Here is a 21,846-nt window from a genome sequence, read left to right as displayed (position 1 = left end):
GGAGATGGAGGGGGAAAGAAGAATGAACATTGTTAAATGAAGGTTGTGATTCTACTTAATTGAGATACTAATATTCAGGGAATCTTCTAGGTATCTGGAAAATATGCTAGTGATCTCAAAGTAATACTATCCTTGCATTAAGTTCTGAATCAAAAGGAGGGAGTTGTAGGGAGAGTGTGTTCCTCTTGGTCAGTAAAATCCTCTGTTTCAGATCTGTGTGGGGGAACAGAATTTACCTTGTACTGTTCTTCCTAAAGCTGCAGAACAGGAACAGAGGGCTCAAGGCTCCTTTCTGTTGTGCTTCTCTTTATTAAAAGTCACTGCTTGATCTGCTGAAATCAAAAGCAAAGGAAATCCATGAAGTTCCTGCCAGAGAAGAACGTTCAGTCTGTTTGCTCTGTTGCCCTCTCACCTGTTTCTCAGAGGATTAATTTCCCAGTGAATCTATTTTATTGCAGAACTTGCGTCGATTTCTAGAACTTCTTTCACAGAGGTTTATGTAGCAGAGTGATAGGTCTGCCAAGCAATGCTTTCAGTACTTGGGGGCTTCTCAGCATCTGGCCACGGTCTATCACATGGAGGACGCTCTAAAGTGTCAGAAGGAGCTATAGATGTGGATTGTGTGCCCTGTGCCAAAAGCAAGCATACCTGAGCTAGTGGGCCTGTTAAAAAAAAAAAACAAAACCAGACCAAACAAACAAAACTAAACAACAAAAAAAACCCCAAAGAAACCCCCCAAAAACCAGCAAACCCAAATGCAAGTGGCTCTGGATCTAAATAAATGCCTACAAACATCTCTTACAACCATCTGTCTTTGTGGTGCAGCTCATGTAATCCCAAGGATGTGAGACAAGCCAGCTGTCCCCGTGGGCAGTATCATATGAAAGAGGTGGGCAGGTGTTCTTGCAAAGGGAATTGGCCCATATCCTTGGAGCTGCTTGTAGGGGAAGGCTTAGAGACCTGAAAAGGATAATGTGGCAAAATGAGCTGAATGGACTCCCCAAGGTCCAGTGAGGATTCCTAAGAGATGGAGAGTACAAAGGTGGTACCTAAAAGTGGATTGTCCTACATGCCTCTAGGCAGGACACCACTTCTTGAACAAAGCTCTCACTCATCAATGCATTCCTACTTGTATTTCTTACCTGTATGGGTACCTTTGCTGTATCACTAGTTCAGTTTGTCTGTTGGGTCTTTATTCATTTCTTTAGTCTGTGAGACCAAGGGTTGTGTTGTGACCTGCTAAGGACCACGCCATACCCCTATGGGGCGGTGGAAAGAACACCAGGCTCCCCTCCTGCTGGGGAAAGCAAGGGTTGTCCTGCAGTAGCTTGGTATGCAGTAGGGATCATTTCTTTCTGGAAAAGAAACTGTACTGAGAGATGCTTTCTTCCTCTGTGATTATGTCTAATATTTGTTCAAATAAATTTTTTAACATCTGCAATTTGTGTCTGTAATTTTGTCAGTGCAATGTAAGCTGGGATTAAAGATTGAGGAGTTTATTTCATCTTGCTGACAATAGCATAAGAGGGAAATTGCCCCACTTCTCCTTCCATGTCCTGAACCCCTACTAGCAATGGTAAAAATCGCCTCATAGCTGAAACCCTCCAAGATCCTTCTGTTGCCTCAGCTAGTTTTTCTCTCAGTAGCTGCCCAGGGTGGTGACTGCCGTTGGGGGGTGGAGTACAAACATCCAAGGCTTTCTCAGCCTCTCCCCAGAAGCCACCAGTTGGGGGGCCCTCCCAAGCAGTCTCCAAGAAAAACCCATGTAGGACATGCATTTGGAGCCTTTGTAACAGCATGCTGCTCTGTCATTTATCTTAACTTGGTAATTAAACACTACTCAAGTGCTGAAAAGTTTTGTCCATGACATGTAGGATGCCCAGGCTCTGTCCAAGTTGGCTTGCAGGACTTATCCTTTTAGCTTTATCATGAGCATCACAGGTAGTTCAGGGTCCCTCTCTGTCCACATCCGTAGCTGCTCCAAAGTCAGAAGGCTGGGAAGTGGGAGTGCCAGGTGAGCTCAGCAGAGAGGTAGGAAAGAAAATGGACAAGAAACAGTGTAGCAGAGGTAACAAGTGAATGTGACTCAGAAATAAGAAGGTAATAGGAAATTACTGCTGAAAAAACACAATTTGGGAGCTTGATTTTTTTTTTCTTCTGACAGACCACACTATCCTGCAGTCTGCTGTTTGCTAGATGTAAAGCAACCTGCAGGATTCTTTGGAGATGGCTCCCAGCTTTGCAGCTTCCCAGCATTAATGCTTACAGAAGAACCTGTGAATGGAAATAGCAGGAAAGTGTGAATTAATTTTACAGGGAGTGAGTCACCCCACTGAGCCATATCCTGTCACATGCACAATAAGTACCCTAAAACTCCCTGAAACCAGTGAACAAAGCTGAGCTCCTGGGTGTGAGGGTGAATCCATTTCATTAAACGGAGCGTCTTACCAAAGGCACTTGAGGTGTCTTTAAAGCCTTGCTCTAGTCCTGTCCATGGTGCAGTACTGGACCTGTGCTGCTACCTGGCTGTTGTACAGTTTGGTTGGCCTTGTTTCTGCGTTGCAGTGCTGCTTGACCAACCTGTATTTTCAGATAACGCTGACAGCACACGAGAGTTCCTGGGAGACTGTTGCTAACACAAACCACCCCACCAGGCTGTATGGAGCTAGCTGAGCCCATTACTAGCCCAGCACAATTTCATATGAGTGTCACTTAATCATAAGGATCCTTGTGATTAGTCAATCTGACTTGCTCCATTTTGCTGATGCAAAGCTCAGCACCGAATGTTAAAAAAAACCCAATCTGTCGATAGGTTAGAAACTCTCTGGTATCTTCTTTCTTGCTTGAGTCTCTGACTTGGATTCTGCATCCAGCAGAGTAACTCATCAGGGTTTTCCCACTAGCATGAACACTGCAAGTACTTCAGTACAGGCATGCATCATGTCATGTAATTCTGCATGGAGCCAGTGGGCTAGCTGCCACTCTCAGCTGCTACCTCCAAAGGAGCTGAGCTTGAGTATTACCAACAGTAGGAACATGGCGTGGAAAGGACCCTTTTGTTTCTTTTCTCTGTAAGTAGCACACCCTAAATGAGCTTAGCTGTGCCAAGAAGATTCCCAGCTGACAGCACTTTCCCAAGGTTCCACTGAGCCCTGACTAGGAATTAATCCCCAAAATAACACCAAGTTTCATCTGACTCAACACAGCCTCCTTCCAGTGCCAGAAGAGCACGTCTGAAAGGTCCCTTCAGGAGATCTTCATGCCCTGTAGGTTATGTTCTATTTACTTTGAAAAGGTTTGACAAGCTGGATTATTACCAGGTTAGGAGCTGACCAAGTCCAGCAGCAGGGACCTACCTGGCTGTGCTTGAACCCTGTTAAAATGCAATTTCCAGGGAATAGCACCCACCCCTGCTTCCTGAGAGGTATGATTGCATTTAACAACCTTATCACATTCTTAACACCCCCCAATTTAATCATGGGTGCTAACTGGCTTTTTCTCTTCATATTGCTAAAAGTTTAATGCTATTTATCAATTAGGCAACCATTTCCATCTTGGAAGAAGGGTCTGGTTTGACTTTTCCCCACTCTAGTGACAGCTAAGTAACCTGCCTCAACATGGCTCCTTAATGCCTTCTTGCCCCCGGTTTGGGCTAGATTGGCCCTTCCCGTGGTCCTCTCTGTGGCCTTGCAAAGAGTGGTGTGGGACCACCTGAGGAGCAGGAGTGAGCAGAGGCACTGCTCAAATAGGCACTGGCACCACAAGAAATGTTTGTCCTCTTGCAGCCTATGTTTCAAAGGAACTGCAGCTCTTCCAATCTTGCCCTCTGTGCCGCGGGGGCTGTGCTTGGCCCATTTGCTCTGCTTAAACATCTTGGCTCTCCTGTACATTGCTGCCATGCTAAATGACTCTGTAGTGGGCCTGGGAGATAAAGCACTTAGACAAAGAGAACACTCAGATTTTACAATAGGCTCCAAGACTGTCTCTGTACTGGAGGATGCTGGTCAACACTCAGCTTCCAGTCTGCCTCTACTCCCAGAAGAGGAATCAAAGAGCTGGCCCAGCTGGCACATGGGCCTCCTGGGAGCCGCTTACTCATGCCTCTGTGGAGTCCAACCCTGGGCTCTCTGTTCCCACCGTATAAATACAGCATTGTACTTGCAAAGACTTATTGCACAAGAGAGTAGGGTATGTTTCAACGTATCCCTGAGACAGGTTCCCTCTGCTTGAGCCCCACGTGATCCCAGTTCCCAGGGTGACACCATGCCCTTTCCAGCTCCCGGACTGAGCCGCTCAGCATCCAAACTGGCTGAACTTGTTCTGGAAGAGCAGGAGGAGATGTGGGTCCCATCCTCCCCCTCCATCCCTTTACCCCCAGCACTGCCCCGAGGGCAGTGTTATGAACTGAAATACTCTGGTTTCTGCTGCTATGGAGGAACATCAGGTGCAGGGAAATTTGGCTCGGGGACAAGTTTCACCACGAGTCACTGAGCCAGGCTTTTCTTTCCCATGAGATAATCTTGGGCGGGGCAGACAATCTCTTAAAATTAAAATACAATGAAAATACACGGGCTTCCCAGGGTTTAGAGTAAATCTCTCTTTCCTTGTTTTCTCAGAAAGCAAGCCAGGCACTGCCGAAACCTTCCCCGGCCTTGCAGTGGCAGCTGCTGCTCAACCTTGGAGCCAAGCCTGTGCTTTCTGGCTAGGGGAGGGTGCCCACTGCTCCCTCCAGCCCCTGGCTGGCAGCAGGAACCCACCCACAGGACCTGGTTGCACTGGAATTGAGGGTGGGAGTGCTCAATCTACCATGGAGGCATCGCCACATCCCTCTAGAGGATGATGGATGGAAGAGTGTGGGCTGGCAAATCAGGCATGAATGGCAAAGGCCCCTTCCTGCAGCATGCCAGTGGCTGCACTGCTGCTGGCACCGTGGCACAGGGGACAGTGCTGGTGATTTCCAAGTGGTCACACACACTTGTGCTGATGGTGCCGTCACCACTGCTAAACTCTGGGAGGAGACCTCGGGGCACTCAAGTCATGGGCTTGCCCTTCCTCCACCTTCCCATAAGTGTCTCATCCTGCCACCAGGCTTAACCCTCTGACTCTCAAGGTGAACACTAGGTTACATAGCTTGGTGGCAGCAAGGACACAGGGAGAAGCCAGAGTCTCCTAGCTGGAATCTTGCTGGTGACAAGCATAAATATCCCAGGCCTTAAGAATGAGGTGCTTTCTCATCCAAAGGGGAAAGTCAGCATCCCGTTCTGCAGTGTGGTCCATCTTGGGAGGATTCAGTTCTCCTAGCAGAGGCTGCATCCCTGCAGGGTAAGTGGGAGAGAGGCTGGGAAAATGCCGTTAAGCAGTCAAAAAGGCTTTCAGGCAGTATTGCAGTGCCCTAGCTACTGTCTTGCTGGACCACCTGTCTTGGGAGTGGCATGTGCCTGGGGATGTCTGGTTCCTGCCACTGTTGGAGCTGCTAGGACAGCTGCGATGGCTCTCTCCAGTGCTACGGCAGGCTGGGAGGCAGAAGGAGCGCCCAGCTACAGGCAGAGCTTCAGAAACTGCGCATTCATCTTCTCTGCCAGTAAGTCAGAGAGTGCCCGGGGCAGACTGATGACGCACAGCACACCTGAGATCATTTTCATGGGAATAGACCCGTGAGAGACAGCAAGAGGAAGAGTTAGGGAAACTCTCCCAGCACTTCAGTCAGTGTCAGCATTCATGGGGCAGATTTCACAAGATAAACAAAAGCTTTTAATAACTGCACTGGAGGGAGTCTTTGAAACCCTGTGAAACCTCTGCCAGTAAAGAAGAGCAGCAGGCTCCTCACAGAGGGCCAATGCCACCAGCCAGCAGGAGACTTGGAGGCCACAGAGAAAAAACGGCTTGCAAAAACCCCAAATTGTAAAGATCTGAGTGTTGCTACCCAAGCTGTACTTCCAGCTATTGATAGTAACACGCATGGTGATGTATGTAGTCCAGATGAATATTCATTCCTCCTGCTAAGGGATTTTAATAACATGGAGGAGATGAAAGGTGTCAACCACCCTGGAATATTATCTAGACTCAGTGTATAATCTGAAAGGAGACTAGGAGAGGACATCTAATGCTGTGATATCTTCTGTCAGGTGATTTGGTTTATTTCTTATAAAGCAAGTAGATGTGTAAAACAGCAAGAGTTATTAGTGTCTAACAGAAAAGTCTTACATGTATGAGACTCCTGACAAAGAATGCTAAGCCTGAAATACCAGGACTCCATGCTAACCAATAAAAGACAACCATACCTTGGGAGGAATGGGACATCCTGCGACACCTGGTTGACTGCCTTATGAGTACCAGTACCAGCAGCACCCTACTGTTCCATCCCATGCATTTATTCACTGTTGCCAAACATTTCTTTTTCAGATTATAAAGACACAACATCGGGTGCTGGGAGAGAGGGTAAATCCAACCATAGTTCAGGTTCCAGAAACCTGGAGGTGCTAACCCAGGCTTTGACATAACTTCCCTGTGTGGGTTTGGGTGAACAACTTTTCCTTTTCCATTTGCAAGTGGAGGCTCCCTCCCTTCCGTGGGATGTGATACACATTTATTAACTGGTATACATAAGATGCCATAGCAGAGGATGGGTTATAGCCAGGAACGTCACTGTGCTTCTCCAAATGGCCCAAAAGTCCTGGCATGGGTCCAGACACCGTTCTCCACTATTGTTTCCCGTGAGTTGCCAGAGAGATATGGAAAACTAAACACTATGATTATAGCTCCAGCTCTGGGGTTCAGGCAATTAAGGAAGAAATTCAGTGCTCATTTACAGCAAATGTCTCCAGCCTTCAGAGCTGTTGAAGGATACATGAAATCCCATGGTCTGGAAAACTAGCAGAAGATTAAAAGGAAGTCATCTATACACACTGTTACTTAAATAGTACACGTGCCACCTTGGTGATGAGACAGGAGTGGAAGAAGAATGAAACATGGTGTCTTCATACAGCCAGTACTATCAAGTCCCCAGAGAGAAATAGAGAGATGAACCAAAAATGCAGACTGTGGAACATTCATGTCTAGCTCTGCTACTTCCACCCTGTAGCACTGGCAGACCTATCTGGTCTTGTATCAGAAATGGTGTGACCAGCAGGTCCAGGGAAGTGATTCTCCCTCTGTACTCGGCACTGGTGAGACCACACCTCAACTACTGTGTTCAGTTCTGGGACCCTCACCACAAGAAGGATGTTGAGGCTCTGGAGTGAGTCCAGAGAAGAGCAACAAAGCTGGTGAAGGGGCTGGAGAACAAGTCGTATGAGGAGTGGCTGAGGGAGCTGGGGTTGTTTAGCCTGGAGAAGAGAAGGATGAGGGGAGACCTTACAGCTCTCTGCAACTAAATGAAAGGAGGTTGTAGAGAGGAGGGTGCTGGCCTCTTCTCCCAAGTGACAGGGGACAGGACAAGAGTGAATGGCCTCAAGCTCCACCAGGGGAGGTTCAGGCTTGACATCAGAAAAAAAATTCTTCACAGACAGGGTCATTGGCCACTGGAACAGGCTTCCCAGGGAGGTGGTTGACTCACCTTCCCTGGAGGTGTTTTAAGGGACAGGTGGATGAGGTGCTGAAGGGCATGGTTTAGTGATTGATAGGAATGGTTGGACTCGATGATCCTGTAGGTCTTTTCCAACCTAGTGTTTCTGTGATTCTGTGATTCTGTGATCTGAGCACATCCACAGGGCAGGTGGATGAGAGGTCACATACAGGAGGTCTGGGAGCCCAGCAGCTGCAGGAACCATTCCCAAATAAGACTCAGAATTAGTCTTTAAAAAACTTTACTTACAGGTGGAGAAATAGCATCCCACCCTGAGAAGCAAGAGGGACTCTAACTATTAAGACACCTGTGCATATTTTAGGACAGCAGATCAGCAAGACAAGAGCAGCACACGTTTCCAAGTCTGTGCTGCTGAGATATCACAGTACCAAACTTGGCTTCATGAAGCTAGATCACCACCACCACCAAAAAAGGTGCAGACAGTCTCTAAGGTGCAAAAAGATGCACCTGAGGGTCTTGAAGCCCTCTCTCTGCCACTTGCTGCCAAACACAGGCTGGCCCATTTCCCCTTCCCTCTTCCAGAGGTGAAACTGGAGCAGGGCTGTGGAGCACCCAAGGTGTTTACTGAGAGGGAATATACTGAGAGTGTACTCTGGAGTCCAGCCCTTCTCATGCCTTATTCAGACAAATAGTCAGCCAGTAAAGAGGTACTTCTGCCTCTGCTAAATATCAGTGCTGAGTTTACTGATGTTGCCCTTCTGTGTTATATTGGCACCCCCTGGAAATTTCTGGCCACATCTGTGGTCTAAATAATTTCAGCCTCATAGCAAGAAAGTGGGGGGTGAGATGGGGGCAGTGTGAGCATTTAAACATTACAAATTAGGACTCTACAGCAAGTGCTAGTTACTCTTCCCTAAACTCCTTTCTGTACATCAAGGAGCATAAAAAAGCAGGAAGAGACCGAGTCCTGCTCTCAACCCTGCATCCTAGAGCATGGCTTTATTGGTAATTAAAAACTACATCTCGGCTTAATTTTCTTCCCACACTTGGCTGTACTCTATCTTACCCCCATCTCAAAGATGTCAGTCCTTTCATATCCTCACTGGATTTCACAGAGGTTTGCCAGCATTAATCAGAGGCAATTACCTCTGCCTCTTTAGGTAGGGATATCAGACCTGAGCCTACAGTGACTCATTGCAAGATTGTTTGCCCATATGAGTTTCTTCCAGACATCTCCTTTGCCTGTAGACTTCAGTTGCCTTTGGTCATTCCATGCCTGGGAAACTCTCTTGGCAAGGAGCAAGCCCCATCTACTACCCAGCCCCATGTATTCCACATCCCTGTCTTTTCATCTCACCTTGTGGAACTGATAAGAGGGTTACAAACTGGTTCTCATCAGGAATTATGTAACCAATATTTTCATATACTGATAGATTAGCTCTTTCTAATAGATTTTGGGGTATCACAGTCCAGTTTTGGTGATTATTCATCACAGTGTAGCCAGGACTGCTGGACCACAAGCCTGTTCTTAGCAGGGGTCTGGATGAACCCTGGAGCAACCCTTCCAAACTGACCATTCCTGACTTGGACATCTCCAAGATACCCACCTACCAGCTAAGAAGAAAGAAGTTGTGCCTTCAGCCCCTGTAGCTTTGAAGCCCAAGAGTCCTGATTGAAAGGAGATCACTTCTGGGGTCCGTTGGCTCTGTGGAATGGGAGATCCCTCAGAGGAAAACAGAGCATGTTGCTGCTTTCATTAGGAGAGAAACAACTCATGGTTTCCTAGAGAGGAAAATCTTCTGTCTCATAGAAATCCCAGAGTTAAGTGTGGGTCATAACAAAAATCTATTTTAGAGTATTTGCCAGAAATACTTCAAAGAAGTAGAAACGAAGTAGATGTGAAGTAGATGATAGATACTTTGTTACCATTAATGTGATTACTACTTACTAATAAATGTTTTTGTTATTAAGCTCAATCTACCAACACACAGATTCTGTTTGAGTGCTGATTGAAGGCATCTCCCCCATTGAAGCCTGCATCAACCTTGTCGAGATTCTGACTCTGAAAATAAACACTCAGGTGGCCCTGGCCCACTGACATGCACATACCTCCTATGCTCCAAGCAAGCGCTTGCAGGACAGCAAAAGAAATCTAGCATTTCAAAAAGGCACAAACCTCCAGCACAACCTCTCTGGTTGGTCAAGGAGCACAGCATTTCACATCACATTTTGCATCCTATGAAATGAGGCTGGAGAAGTACAAGTGATGGGTACCCACTGGGATAACTAGTTGAGGATCACTACCCCTCTCTTTGTTCCCTTACCTTCCAAGCAACCACCCAGCTAGGAGAGATTTCTTTTATTCTGCAGTGATTTGGATGCACTGTCTGTAGATCTGGATTTGGGGTGCTGCTGTGCAAATACACTGGATTGGTTTTCTGGGGTTGGCAAGGCAAAATGAGCAAGAAGGAAAGCAACCGGCTGAAAATAAACCACATATCAGTAAATAGATGAAAGCCACTAAGGGATAATCTAGGTCTGTGCAGAAGGGACAGAGCTCTTGAAAACCTAGGGAGCTGAAAAAGGGCCAGCCTCTTGCAGGAGCTGGGAAGCTCCTGAGGGGACTCACCCGACCCATGGGGTAGTACTCACAGAGCCCTGCCTCATCAGTGCTGACTAAGTGGGGCACAATTGCATTACACAAAGCATTTCCCTTCAAAATAACTCTGGCTGTAAGGAAGCTGCCTAGTCATAATATGCATCGCTGATTGCAAAGTTGCACAAGAAGCAGCTAGTTCTGAAGTCAGCAAGACTGGCTTTGTGAGCACCCTGTAATGGCAGGGGCTGGTCAGGTGGCACCTCACATCACACAAAGTTTTCCAGATCGTGAACACAGACTGCAAAGGCTGCAAATCAGAGGCTGCAAATCTCAGCTCAGTGAGCAGAGAAGGAAAATGGACATGAGACAAAAATGTAAATGTCTTCTGCACACACCTTCATGACGTATACAGATGTGCTCAAGTGTTGGCAGCAAGGGCAAAACAAATGAGATGTCATTTCCATCTTGACCACTGCTGATGAGAGGGAAATCTTCTGATAATAGGGACCTATTTCCAATGAGGAGAACACCTCTTTTTTGTAACTGGCACTTCTCTTTCTGCTGTAACGTCTTTTCATCTCCTTAGCCAATATGTACATGCTGCGGTCCAGTTCTTAAACTGTGGACTATAGCCTCCTTACTGGTAGGGATTACCTCTCTATTTTGAAGAGGACAGAGACATGAAAAGCAAGCTTGTCTGACGGGGCAAGCCTTTCCATCATGGCAAAACACTGCGGTGCATAACAGGCTGCAACACTGTTTTGGTGCCCATTGTTCCTTTGCATAAAAGCCTTTGAACTGGAGTTAGTAATTATGGGAGCCGCACTGTGTATAGCTCCTCAGTTGTTGATATGTTTATCAGTGGAGCATCAATCTGACTTGCTTCCAAGAGGTTTGGATGGCATGGGGTCCTGCTTACATCAGCTAATAAACTTCTCAGATCTGGAATGATCTCTTTTGTATCTGTGAAGCAGAAAGCATCAGTGGATTCCCCATCCCTGATTTTAATAGCTTTCTCAACTCAGCAATGACAACGTATAAGGCTTTAAAGCTTGGGGACTGGAGAGGCATTGCAAAGGTGCAGGAGACCTTCCAGCCATTTTCAGGAGGTTGAAAAGAGAGGGGCTTTAAATTAAAAAAGAAATCTTGCTATGCTGAAATATGTTTTGTCATGAAAACACAGTTTTGCTTTCCTGTTACCCTGACTGAACTTTGGCTGAGTATTGCTGGCAAACAAGTGACTTGGAGTTACTGGCCATGGCAAGATCCTCTTTGACATCTACCCTTACCTGGGAGGAACAGGGATGCTTGGGCAGCAGGACAGTCTCTCTGATTTTTCCCAGGGTGAATCAGCAAGTCTCAGCCTCATTAGACACCCTAGGGATTTCTGAAATTTCTCAGTTTTTGTGAGATTTATTGTTAATCCTATGGAGCGAGAAGATCGAGTGCTCTAACCAGCAGATGTATGAATTATTGCAGTCTGGGTTGAAAGGTAAGGAGAAGTTGAAACATAGCCACTGGATAGCCTCTGCACTAGATTCTCAGCTTGCTTATGCTAGGGGTAGAAAAGGAACATTTTTAAGTAAAAGAACAATTTTTTTACACAGATTAAAGGGGTACAAACTGGACAAAAGTCAAGGCAGGTTGGAAAGTAGATGGTTTCTTGGTCAAGGAGCTTCAAGGTTGTGAGAGGTTTTCAGCTGGAACAGTTTGAGGACAAGTCCCTCCCCTTGAAGACCAAGCATGTCTTGTTTATGAAAACTACTAGATGACAAAGTTGTCTAAAATAGAAGGCAAGTAAGTGGCCATGAGTCAGGAGGCCCTTTCCAGCCCTGTGTTCAAAAGCAGTTTCAAAGGACTTCCATACCTTACAATTACGATCATGCTAGGGATGGCTCCCGAGCTTTGCCCAGCTCCACAACACTCATCTCTATGAGAAATTTGGACCATACTATGTGCAACATGTATTACTCCACTCTAATTGCAGCACAGACAAGCATAGACATGGTGAGGAACTGAACATGGTTTGTCCCATGGCTTTCAGTGGCCAGTTTTAAGAATCACCAGTGAATCGGCTCTGCCTTTGTAAGAGGCCTTAGTCAGGAGCCTGGCCTCTTGACCATAATTTTTTATCCTGGGACAACTGGGCAGAGACATGATTTCCTTATGACCTGGGCTGGGACAAGGACTCTGCCCCACCAGCCACCCACAGGTTTGGACTCACAAAAATCTACCCAAGACACTGGGTATAGGAGCACAGCACCTCGGCAGGCAGCTCCAAACCCATGTCATGGAGCAAGCAGTCTTGTCACAAGGAGGTGGCTAGTCAAGCTCTGAATCTATCAAAGAGGAGTTGTTTTGCCCTCTGCTCCAAGGAGAGAAAGGTGGTGTGACAGGCACCCTGGAGAGAACAGCTTGGTTCAGCTTTGCTGAAAATCACCATTAAGCTGGGTGAAAAGACAACCACACAGCTGCTAGAGATCTCCCATGACTGGGAGCTGGAGTGTGGTTCTTATGTAGATGAGCTGGTGGGAATATTTCCCTATCTTGAATTTTGCTGTAGGACACTCAGCTGAAGTTAGCTTACTTGAAACCAGAGGCACAGTATTTGCAGGCAAGGCGTATTTTCAGTCATTAGGGTTCCCATGGTGCTTTCTGCAAGGTTTGCAGGTGTCCCACTCATAATGCTATTGGAGTGCTTTGCATAGTGCCAAAAATCACCTCAGTGATTCAAATTGGAAAAATTCATTACCATTTCCTTTCCTGACACCATTACATTTTACTGCAGAAATTGTACAAGGTCCCAGAGAGATACGGTGCAGGGTGAGCTGCTGATTCATTTAAAACAAACAAAGGACTTTCTATCGGTGTGAATGAAAACATTCCCCTAAACGTGGTGTCTCACTTTTCAGGGCTTGAAAAGGTGAGAATCTGGAAAGCAAGAGTCAACTATGCGCTTGTATAAATTCATCAGAAAGATGCTATCTGCCCGCCTGATGCTGTGATATCTGGATTGTGCCACATGGTCTGGCAGTTCCAGACATCTCACAATGCATATCAGAAGCCTCTAGAGAAAAAAATAGACAGGAAAGAAGGGAGTGCTGAGAGTCAAATAAAGGTAGGGTTTATAGGAAAGTGAAGGGGAAGGGGGCAAACAAGAGCAGTATGATGTTAAACTTTGAACACGCCTGGTCATGCCTCAAGTACCGGTTCTACCTGCCCACTCCCTGACCACAGCCCAGCCAGCCCAGTGACTGCAGTGGGAACTGAGACACGGAGCAGCACCACGCAAGTGGGGTTTGTTTACTGGTGGTGTTCCTGCAGAGGGGAGGTGGCCAAGACACACTGCGGTAAGTGCATCCGTCTGCCAGCAGCCCTTGCCAAAGGCCCATATGCAGGCACCAGAAGTGGCTCTGGAGAGGAAACACTTATTCACATGTGACATCTCTGCTGCAGGGACTGGGACGCAACTGGTCGTGGGACAGTGACAGAGGAGGATTTGGTGATCTCTGCAGTTCACCTCAGGGTGCATCGTGTCACTGAAAGGGGCAGCAGAGGAGGCCCTGGTGACAGGTGTATTCACAAGTCATTGCAGCTTAGTGTCATCCTCTTTTTATAGAAAAGGGAGGACGTTCCCTGTCCAGAACATTTGCCTTTCTCCTACCACCCAGAGTGTAAGGATTTGGCCAAGCACTGAGCTTGGAGAGAAGAGGCAGCAATCAAATAAAACAGCAAATACGTGGGCACATGAGCCCTTCTCCATCTTAAAACACAGGCAGCATTCTCCAAAGCCAATTGCAAGCTGAGATTAAGTGCGCTGGATTTTATTAATTATGTATCATTTAGGTCATCCCAGAAGGAACTCGATGGACTCGATGATCCGGTGGGTCTCTTCCAACCTGGTTATTCTGTTCTATGAAAAGTCAGTAGGAACTATGGAGTAGAAAGGGCATTAGTTGGATGGAGTGGAGGCGTGGTAGTTATCTCCCAGGGAAGGACAAGCATCCTACATTCCTTGCCATCCCCATTTTCCCCATGTGCATTTCTGCTTTGTTCCTGCTCAAGAAAATAAGCAAAGGGAGGCTCAGGTACCTGATCTGCAGGCCATCAGAGATTTGTGAGTGCCTCAGCTACAAAAGCTTTCTGGAGAATCCACTGGAGTGCAGCGAGTGAAGCAGGGACACAGGGCTTGGTTCCCTCCAGCCTAGAAACCTGCTGAGCTCTTCAGAGCTATCGAAAAAAAAAAAAAAAGACAAAACCCAACCCCCCAAAATGCTACTACCACTTTTTTTTTTTCAGTCAGAGGGAAATGATGACCAAGTGGCCTTTTGTATCCACTTCATGTACAATGCAACGACTGCATGGATGAAATGTCAGACTGCATGGTTCCAGTGATGAAGACCCTGCAAGCCAGGGCCCAGAGCATCCCTTCCTGGCTGTTGGAAGGGTTTTTTCCCTGTCACAAGCAGAACTCTGCCTGCTCTCTCAGGTGGCTTCTGCGAAATAAGTGTCTGCTTTTGCTCCAAATGCAGGTTCTGCTTGAGCTTGTGCCCCCAGAATGTCACAGCCTGCTCCTCCTGTTGCTGAAATCCAGGCTCATGGGAGAAGCTTCTGCAGTTTTACATGTGGTTTCACCACTGCCGTTTCCTGGCTCTTTCCTCATGGCCTCCTTGGAACTGGCTGTCAGAAGAGTTTCCAGCCCGCAACTGGCTAATCACGCACAATTAACATAAACCTGAGTGCAACAAGGAATAAATGAAAGCTGGGAAAGCCCCCATTTCTCAGCAGCTGGATGAGGCTTTTTACAGAAAGCCTGGAGGCATGGGAAGACTTTCATGAGGTTGGGGGTTGGGTGAAAGGGGGGATTAGGGCAGTTTGGGGCAGTGCTGCTGTTCCTCTCAGCCCACACGCCTTGTGCCAAGGCAGGAGAGCTGGTGAGCTGCCTGCCCAACACCATCCCCGCTGCAAACAGTGCAGGGGAAAGCTCTCGGAACCACAGGGAAGGCTGAGAGGTGATTTGTCAATGTTATTCCCAATCTGACAATTAAGATACACCAGGCAGGGATGTCACTTGTAGGATAGCAAGCAGAAGCCAGAGACAGTTTTCTAGACCCTCAGTCCAGTGCTGTAGGGCCAGGGTGTTTGGGGCTAGGGGAAATGTCAGGGCTGATGTGTATGCTTTGACATTTCTGGGTTAGCTTCCCTCAGAGATGCTCTCCAAGGCAGGATCCTGTAGGTTTTCTCCTACCAGCAATGGTGCTCAGCTGACGCCCTGGGGAGTTGGTTCAAGGAGCTGCACTAGAAGAAAACAAATTCCTGAAAAGCCAATAGCTTTTTGCCAGGATGTTTCAAGGGGAGGCAGTGCTAATGTAATTAAAGCAGCTAGTGCGTGGGCCTACCCCTTCAGCAGGGCCTAGCAATAGGACAGGCTGAGTTATAATGCTGAGCTTCTCCTTGGGCTCACTTTTCACCATCAGCTCTGCAGGCTGCTGCTGCTGCAGGTCCTGCCCTGCCTCCCACCCTTGACTGGAGGCCTCCACCAACACAAAGGAACAGCACAGCTTAACACTTGCTTAGTGGAAAATTGGAATGTCTCTTCCAGCTTATCCCACCAAGAGGACCTGGCTGGCCTTTGGCAATATAAGGACTAGCACCTACGTGTGGGAGCCCAGCTCACCTCCTGTGCATGGAGACAAACATGTTTGGCAGTCTGGGAGAAGCTGCAGTGGATTGTGAAACATTAGCTGTGAGGCATAGCACGTGAGACCTTAGATCAGTGCCTTGCATGGAGGGCCCTGTGGAAGAAGAAGAGCCTAGTGGTGAAAGAGAATTGATGAAAACAAATAGCTATTTTCTTGGTACTTGGGCTTCCTTCTGAACCTCATCCATTGCCCCAGGGCTGACCAACAGTGGAAGTTCCCGAGTATACAATGCTTTTAGTATTCAAATAGTATTCATTGACTATTTCCAAGCAGAGTCCTTCACAGATGCTTACTCTTTTTTTTTTTTTTGACGGCCAGGTATTTGCCCGGGTTTCACAGCCCTGCGTGCTTAAGACAGTAATGTGATGGGAATGCAATGGAAAAGGAAGAAGATAAAGCCGTGCTGCCTGAGAATGCGTATACAAGGTGATGAGAAGAATGACATTGGGCACACACATTTTGCCAGCTTTTCCCTTTGTCCATGTGGTTGTGCTCTGCGAACAGCCCATCTCTGATCTTTCCCTTAGCAGCTGGATGGCAAGATCATAGAATCATAGAATAACCAGGTTGGAAGAGACCCACCGGATCATCGAGTCCAACCATTCCCATCAAGCACTAAACCAGGCCCCTTAGCACCTCGTCCACCCGTGCCTTAAACACCTCCAGGGAAGGTGAATCAACCACCTCCCTGGGCAGCCTGTTCCAGTTCCCAATGACTTGGGAATTCCCAGTTCTTCTTTCTGTGAAGAATTTTTTCCTAATGTCCAGCCTGAACCTCCCCTCGTGGAGCTTGAGGCCATAAAGATAAGTGATAAGTGGAAGGAGGGTGAAAACTGCACAGCTGAGCAACGGAAGTGTGGTGGAAGGATCAGTTTGCAGAAGACATGGCAAGCAAGAGGCAATCCCTGGGCAAATTTAGAACAGACTACCCAAGCTTTGAGGAAAGGGAAAAAAGACCTCCCCTTCTCCCAAAACACAAGGACAAGAGGAAGCTTTGTTGACAGGGTGTAATTCTACAGCATAAGTAGGGATGGTTTCTAAATGCAAGGGAGAACCAGTTCAAACTGGTTTAACAGAAACTTTGTGCACTAAAAACCTCTAGCAAGGACATTAGTATAAGAGTGTTTGTTCTGGTTTGAGCTAAAGTAGAATCAATTTTCTAACTTCAGCTAAGTAACTTTGTTATCTGAAAGTTAACTACATTTTTTCAGATTGTTTCTCTCTAGTAGTGATAATATGAGGCACTGGTATCCTGAAAGGCCATTGCTTATACTTATTCCTATGGAAACCAAGGCCATCTTTGAGCTAGTGGAGTACTCTAAGTCAAAGATAAAGAGGGGTCACACCTGCAGGGAGGGGCAGACAGGACAGGTGACCCCAAACTGACCAACAGAGTATTCCATCCCATACTCGTCATACTAGGGATAAACCTGAGAGATCACGAGGGTCTCACTCTCTTCTGTGATGGCCTATATCCAGTGAGGACCATGACTGGCTGCCCCTGATCCCAGAGCCATGAGTTTCTGAATCCAGTTCCTGTGTCCAGCTCTGTCCTGCCACGGACCCCTTCCCCAACTTGCTCTGCAGCATTTGTGGTGATGTAGAGTCATCGAAAGGTAGGGGCCTGATTTAATACATTTGTACATTTTTTATTATTGTTATTATTACTATTACTACTGTTTTATAAAAGCTGTTTTAGTTTAGTTTCCACCCTGCAAATCATTCTCCTCTCATTTCCCTTTACCCTTGCCCTGGGTGTGGGGGAAGGCAATTGGGAGTCCAACTGCTGCTGAAATTAGCTGGGCTTGGGCTAAACCGTGGCAGCATTTCATCCTTGGCAACAGCTCCTGTCTGCTCAGCTGCAGAGTCAAGAAGTCCATGCGGTGACAGCACAGCTCCCCAAATCATCTGCCTCTGTCATTAGGCCACCTTGAGTGTGTCACAAATGCCCCTTCATCCTCCAATGCAGATGTGCAGCCACCTCCAAGGCAGAGAAAAGGGTTGTATGGCAAGGCTTAGAACCCATGGTTACCAGCTTCTGAATTTGATTACGCTCTACAAAGGACTGTTTTGGCTTGCTTCGCTTTTAATGAAGGCTGTACTACTTGAAGTCCTCTGATTATAGATAAAAAAAATCTCTTATATATTTCAAATCATAGTGTGTGTGTGTTGGGGGGTATAGAAGTCAGCAAAAAAATCTGGAAAACTGATCCAAATAGATAAAATACAAGGAGGAGCATCCACGTGTTTTGGTTTTTTTTTTGTTGAGTCTTACTGTCAAGCTTTTGCTGCTGGACTGGTAACCCCAGAAGCTGGGGCTGCTGCTGTGTAACCCATACAAAACCGAAGGGAAGCAGACTTAGGGCACAGAGGACCCACGAGAGAGGCTTAAGAGACCCTAGGTCAGTTCTGTGTTCTTCTGAAGGTTGTACCAACTCTGCTCTGCCTTGCAGGTGGTGATTAGGCTTTCACACGGGGGGTGGTGGTGGGGGTGGTGGGATGGTGCTGTATGGTAAAATAGACTATAATATTACCCTACACAGGCAGGAAGGGAACAGTACCTCACATCTTACAGAGCTCACAGAGACCTAGGGCATGTCACATCTTGGCACCCAACTCCGGCAGTGCACAATGTCTTTGCTGGTGTCTACAGCACATTGTCAAAAGCAACACTAACTGAGATATGAAGATGTTGTTGCCCCCTCTTGTGGACATCTTAAGGGAACTGGGAAACTACACCAGGCAGCTGCTCTAGCTGAACAATAACCCCATAATGAATAAAATGCTCAGGAGTGCAGCCCGCAGCTGGCAGTGAGGGTGCAGGCAGGAGGGCTGGGATCCCCCTCGGCAGTGCGGCTAGTGGAAGGAAGGGCTCCTATGATGCCTACATGAGAGGAAAACTATAATTTCATTTAAAGAAGAGTTTCTGGCTGGGGGAGTCCCAGCAGCTCAAATTTCTGGTCCAATACTTCACCTGGAGACAGAACACGAATATTTTTTAACAGTCCTGAAGCAGCCGGCATATGGGTCAGGTGTGTCTGGGCAGAGAACAAAGACACAGACACTTTGTCTACACTGAGAATTGTGGAAAATTTCTCCTCTGGCTGGCTGGCTCCAGCAGGACTCCTGGCCTCTGCAGCACCTGTCAAATGCTTGCTGTCATTTTGTACATCCTCTCATGTAGGTTTGCTCTGGGCAACTTAATGAAGATGGTAATTAAATGCTGGGTCTGGCCTCTGCAAAATCTCCTAGAGCTGCTACAGGAACTGCTGGTGAGTTTCAAACTCCTGACACAGCTGGAGATGAGGATATCTTGGAGAGGCAATCATTGACTAAAGGACACAGAAACTGTCACGCCTCAGGTGGCACCTTGCCCAGGAAACACTCATTTCCCCATGACAGTGGTCAGTCAAGCTTCCTCACAGCAAGGTCCCTCCATACCCTTTTACATGCTGCAGAAGAGAGCAATCTGCTACAATTTCTATAGCTGACTATTTCTCTGTGACTATAAGCTGTTACAGTAACATCCAGTTCTTTGCTTAATGAGCAAGGGAGAGTATTTCCAATTTCTTTCTGCATTTCTTCAGGGGGTGAGGGAAAGAGTGTCTGGAAAGTTTTCATCGTCTATTTCCCACTGGGGCACTACTTTAGTAAGCAATGTTTGCTTACTACATTCTGGACCAGCTGTGGCACTTCAGATCTGCATCTGCTCTGCTTAGGAGCTCAAAGAACACTTCAGTAGGAGCAAGTCCAGTCATTTCTAATGCTTGCAGTAAGGGCCAGAAAAATGACACTCAAGATTACACTTCACATGAGGCAGAGCTTGCATGCAACTCAGTTCCTCCTTCCTCCTAGTTTTGAGCTCTCTTTTAAACCTGAATAGACCTCTAACAAAAATAATTTCCTCTTTAAGCAACAAATCAGGCTGCAGAGCTAAATTAACTTATCAGAAAGTATCACATCACCATGGCTTTTATCCAGGAGACAATATTCTGGCCTGCCACTGTAGAGCTATTCCTTGTTGTGCTAGGGCAGCTACTATGTTTGTAGAGCCATTGTGCCATGGGGAAGCCAGAAACACGATATTTACCTGTGAGCTTATTTTTCCTGCATCCAGCCTGGCAGCCACAGAAAGCCTGTGAGGTCTCCTCCAGCCTGCTAGGACTAACTGAGCCAAAAGCTCATGCACGCCCTCCTTCTTGATGGTCAGGACAGGGTTGGTAAAACACTTCGCTGGCCCAGAGAGGATGAGAAGCTTTGCTGCAGCTAATTTATATGTTTAATTATCTTGTAACATAAACCTGTCTTGTATCAAGAGATACAATGCAGACAATCTCCAGACATGGGTGAATAACCTGAAAGAATAAACACTCTCTTAGAGTTGCACGAATTTATTGATATGCTTAATTGTCCTGTAAGATGTAGCTGTTTTAGGTCAAATGATAACCTGTCTTAGGGCTGTAAGAACTTATTGATGTGCTTAATTGAGACATGTGAGATGCAGTTGTCTTGGGTCAGGAGATAACCTGAAGGGAATCTCCAGACATGGTTGGATGACCTAAAAAATATAAACTTTTTGAGGACTTACACAGTTCTTTGTCTAAAACTAGTCTATATACTCACTGCTTTTGTAAAATGGGATGCCTTATTTAGATCCGATTCAATCCGATTCAATGCTGAATTGTAAAATAAAAATATTACTGCCTTTGCTTCAAAGACTTCATCCTTTTCAATATTTACCAGTGAATAAGTGTTTCTCACAGCTGGGATTTCCCAGAGAGCGGAATGCTTTGTTTCTGGTGGGGCTGGAAAGAGGATGTTGGGGACACCTGTAGGGAGTGGGGCTGTCCTCGCCCGAGTGACCACCCCACAGCAAAGCCATGGGAATGCAGGCAGCCGGGGTGTGTGTGTGTGTGTGTGTGTGTGTGTGTACGTTCACAGCAGTGTAGGGGTGCAAAAGCAGCCTTCCAATACTTAAAGGGGGCTTCAGGAAGATGGAGAGGGGCTCTTGATCAGGGAATGCAGGGATAGGACAAGGGGTAATGGTTTTCCGCTGAAAGGAGAGATTTGGTTTAGATATTGGGAAGAATTTTTTCACTGTGAGGGTGGTGAGGCACTGGCACCAGTTGCTCAGAGGAGTCGTGGATGCTTCACCCCTGGAAGTGTTCAAGGACAGGTTGGATGAGGCTTTAAGAAGCCTGGTCTGGTGGGAGGTGTCCCTGCCCATGGCAAGGGGGGTGGAATTGGATGATCTTTCAGGTCCCTTCCAACTCAACCCATTCTATGATTCATGTCTGACACCAAGAGACACAAAGATGTGCTTCAAGTGAGACTGTGATACACACAGCCTTCTCTCTCTGGAGACGATCAAGAGAAGGAGCCTTGGTTTCAAATGGTGCTGTCACACCAGGGGACTGGTGATCTCATTGGCCAAGCAGAGCATGGTTCAGCAGAGGGCTGCTCCTGGGGCAGCTCTTCAGGGGACATGGAGGATAACATAGACATAAGTAGCTGGAAACAGCAGCACAGGAGAGGCGGTGTAGAGTGGAGGGGAAAGAGAAGCAGTAATGACAGAGTTAAACCCCACAGTCCATAGCAGAGTGCCGGTGAGAAAGTCTTCCTGCTGTGGAGCAGCAGTTGGAGGACCCAGCGCTGCCAGGTCAGGGACACTGGAGCAGGTTTGCCTGGTTCCCATGCATATCCATTGCCGATTAACCATATTTACATTTAGCTAACATTTACATTGCAGTGCCTGAGCCATCACCAGCCTCCAGACACAACTAAAGCAACTCCTCTTTGAAGAACAGTGTCTGCTTTTGGTTTCAGACTCAACCCCCAAACCAGTCTGACCAGCTGGAACCCAGTTTCAGGTTACACCCTGCCTTGTTCCCTGGGTGACTTAGTGGATACTGATCTCACTCCCAGCACACATCCTGGATAGTTGTCTCTCCAGGTATCCACATACATTGCGTCCCCCCACCCCGCACAACGCTCCCCATGAGATGGCTGCTGTGGCAGCA

The 21,846-nt window shown here is 47.0% G+C and overlaps 2 protein-coding genes across 2 annotated transcripts in view; one reads left to right on the top strand and one right to left on the bottom strand.

The window, feature by feature from the left end:
* INO80 (INO80 complex ATPase subunit) overlaps nt 1-6,621 on the top strand; it is a 298,105-nt gene extending 291,484 nt beyond the window's left edge. The window contains exon 36 of the transcript XR_011337512.1: nt 6,608-6,621. The gene's annotated coding sequence lies outside the window, so the exon portion shown is untranslated. The remainder of the gene's footprint in view (nt 1-6,607) is intronic.
* Nucleotides 1-21,846, bottom strand: part of GAL (galanin and GMAP prepropeptide) — a 214,352-nt gene that overhangs the window by 9,204 nt on the left and 183,302 nt on the right. The window lies entirely within an intron of this gene.

The sequence above is a fragment of the Phaenicophaeus curvirostris genome, chromosome 5 (assembly GCF_032191515.1).
Source record: "Phaenicophaeus curvirostris isolate KB17595 chromosome 5, BPBGC_Pcur_1.0, whole genome shotgun sequence".
Classification (NCBI taxonomy): domain Eukaryota; kingdom Metazoa; phylum Chordata; class Aves; order Cuculiformes; family Cuculidae; genus Phaenicophaeus; species Phaenicophaeus curvirostris.
The sequence above is the reverse complement of the archived record's forward strand: the minus strand, read 5'-3'. Positions and strand labels throughout refer to the sequence as shown.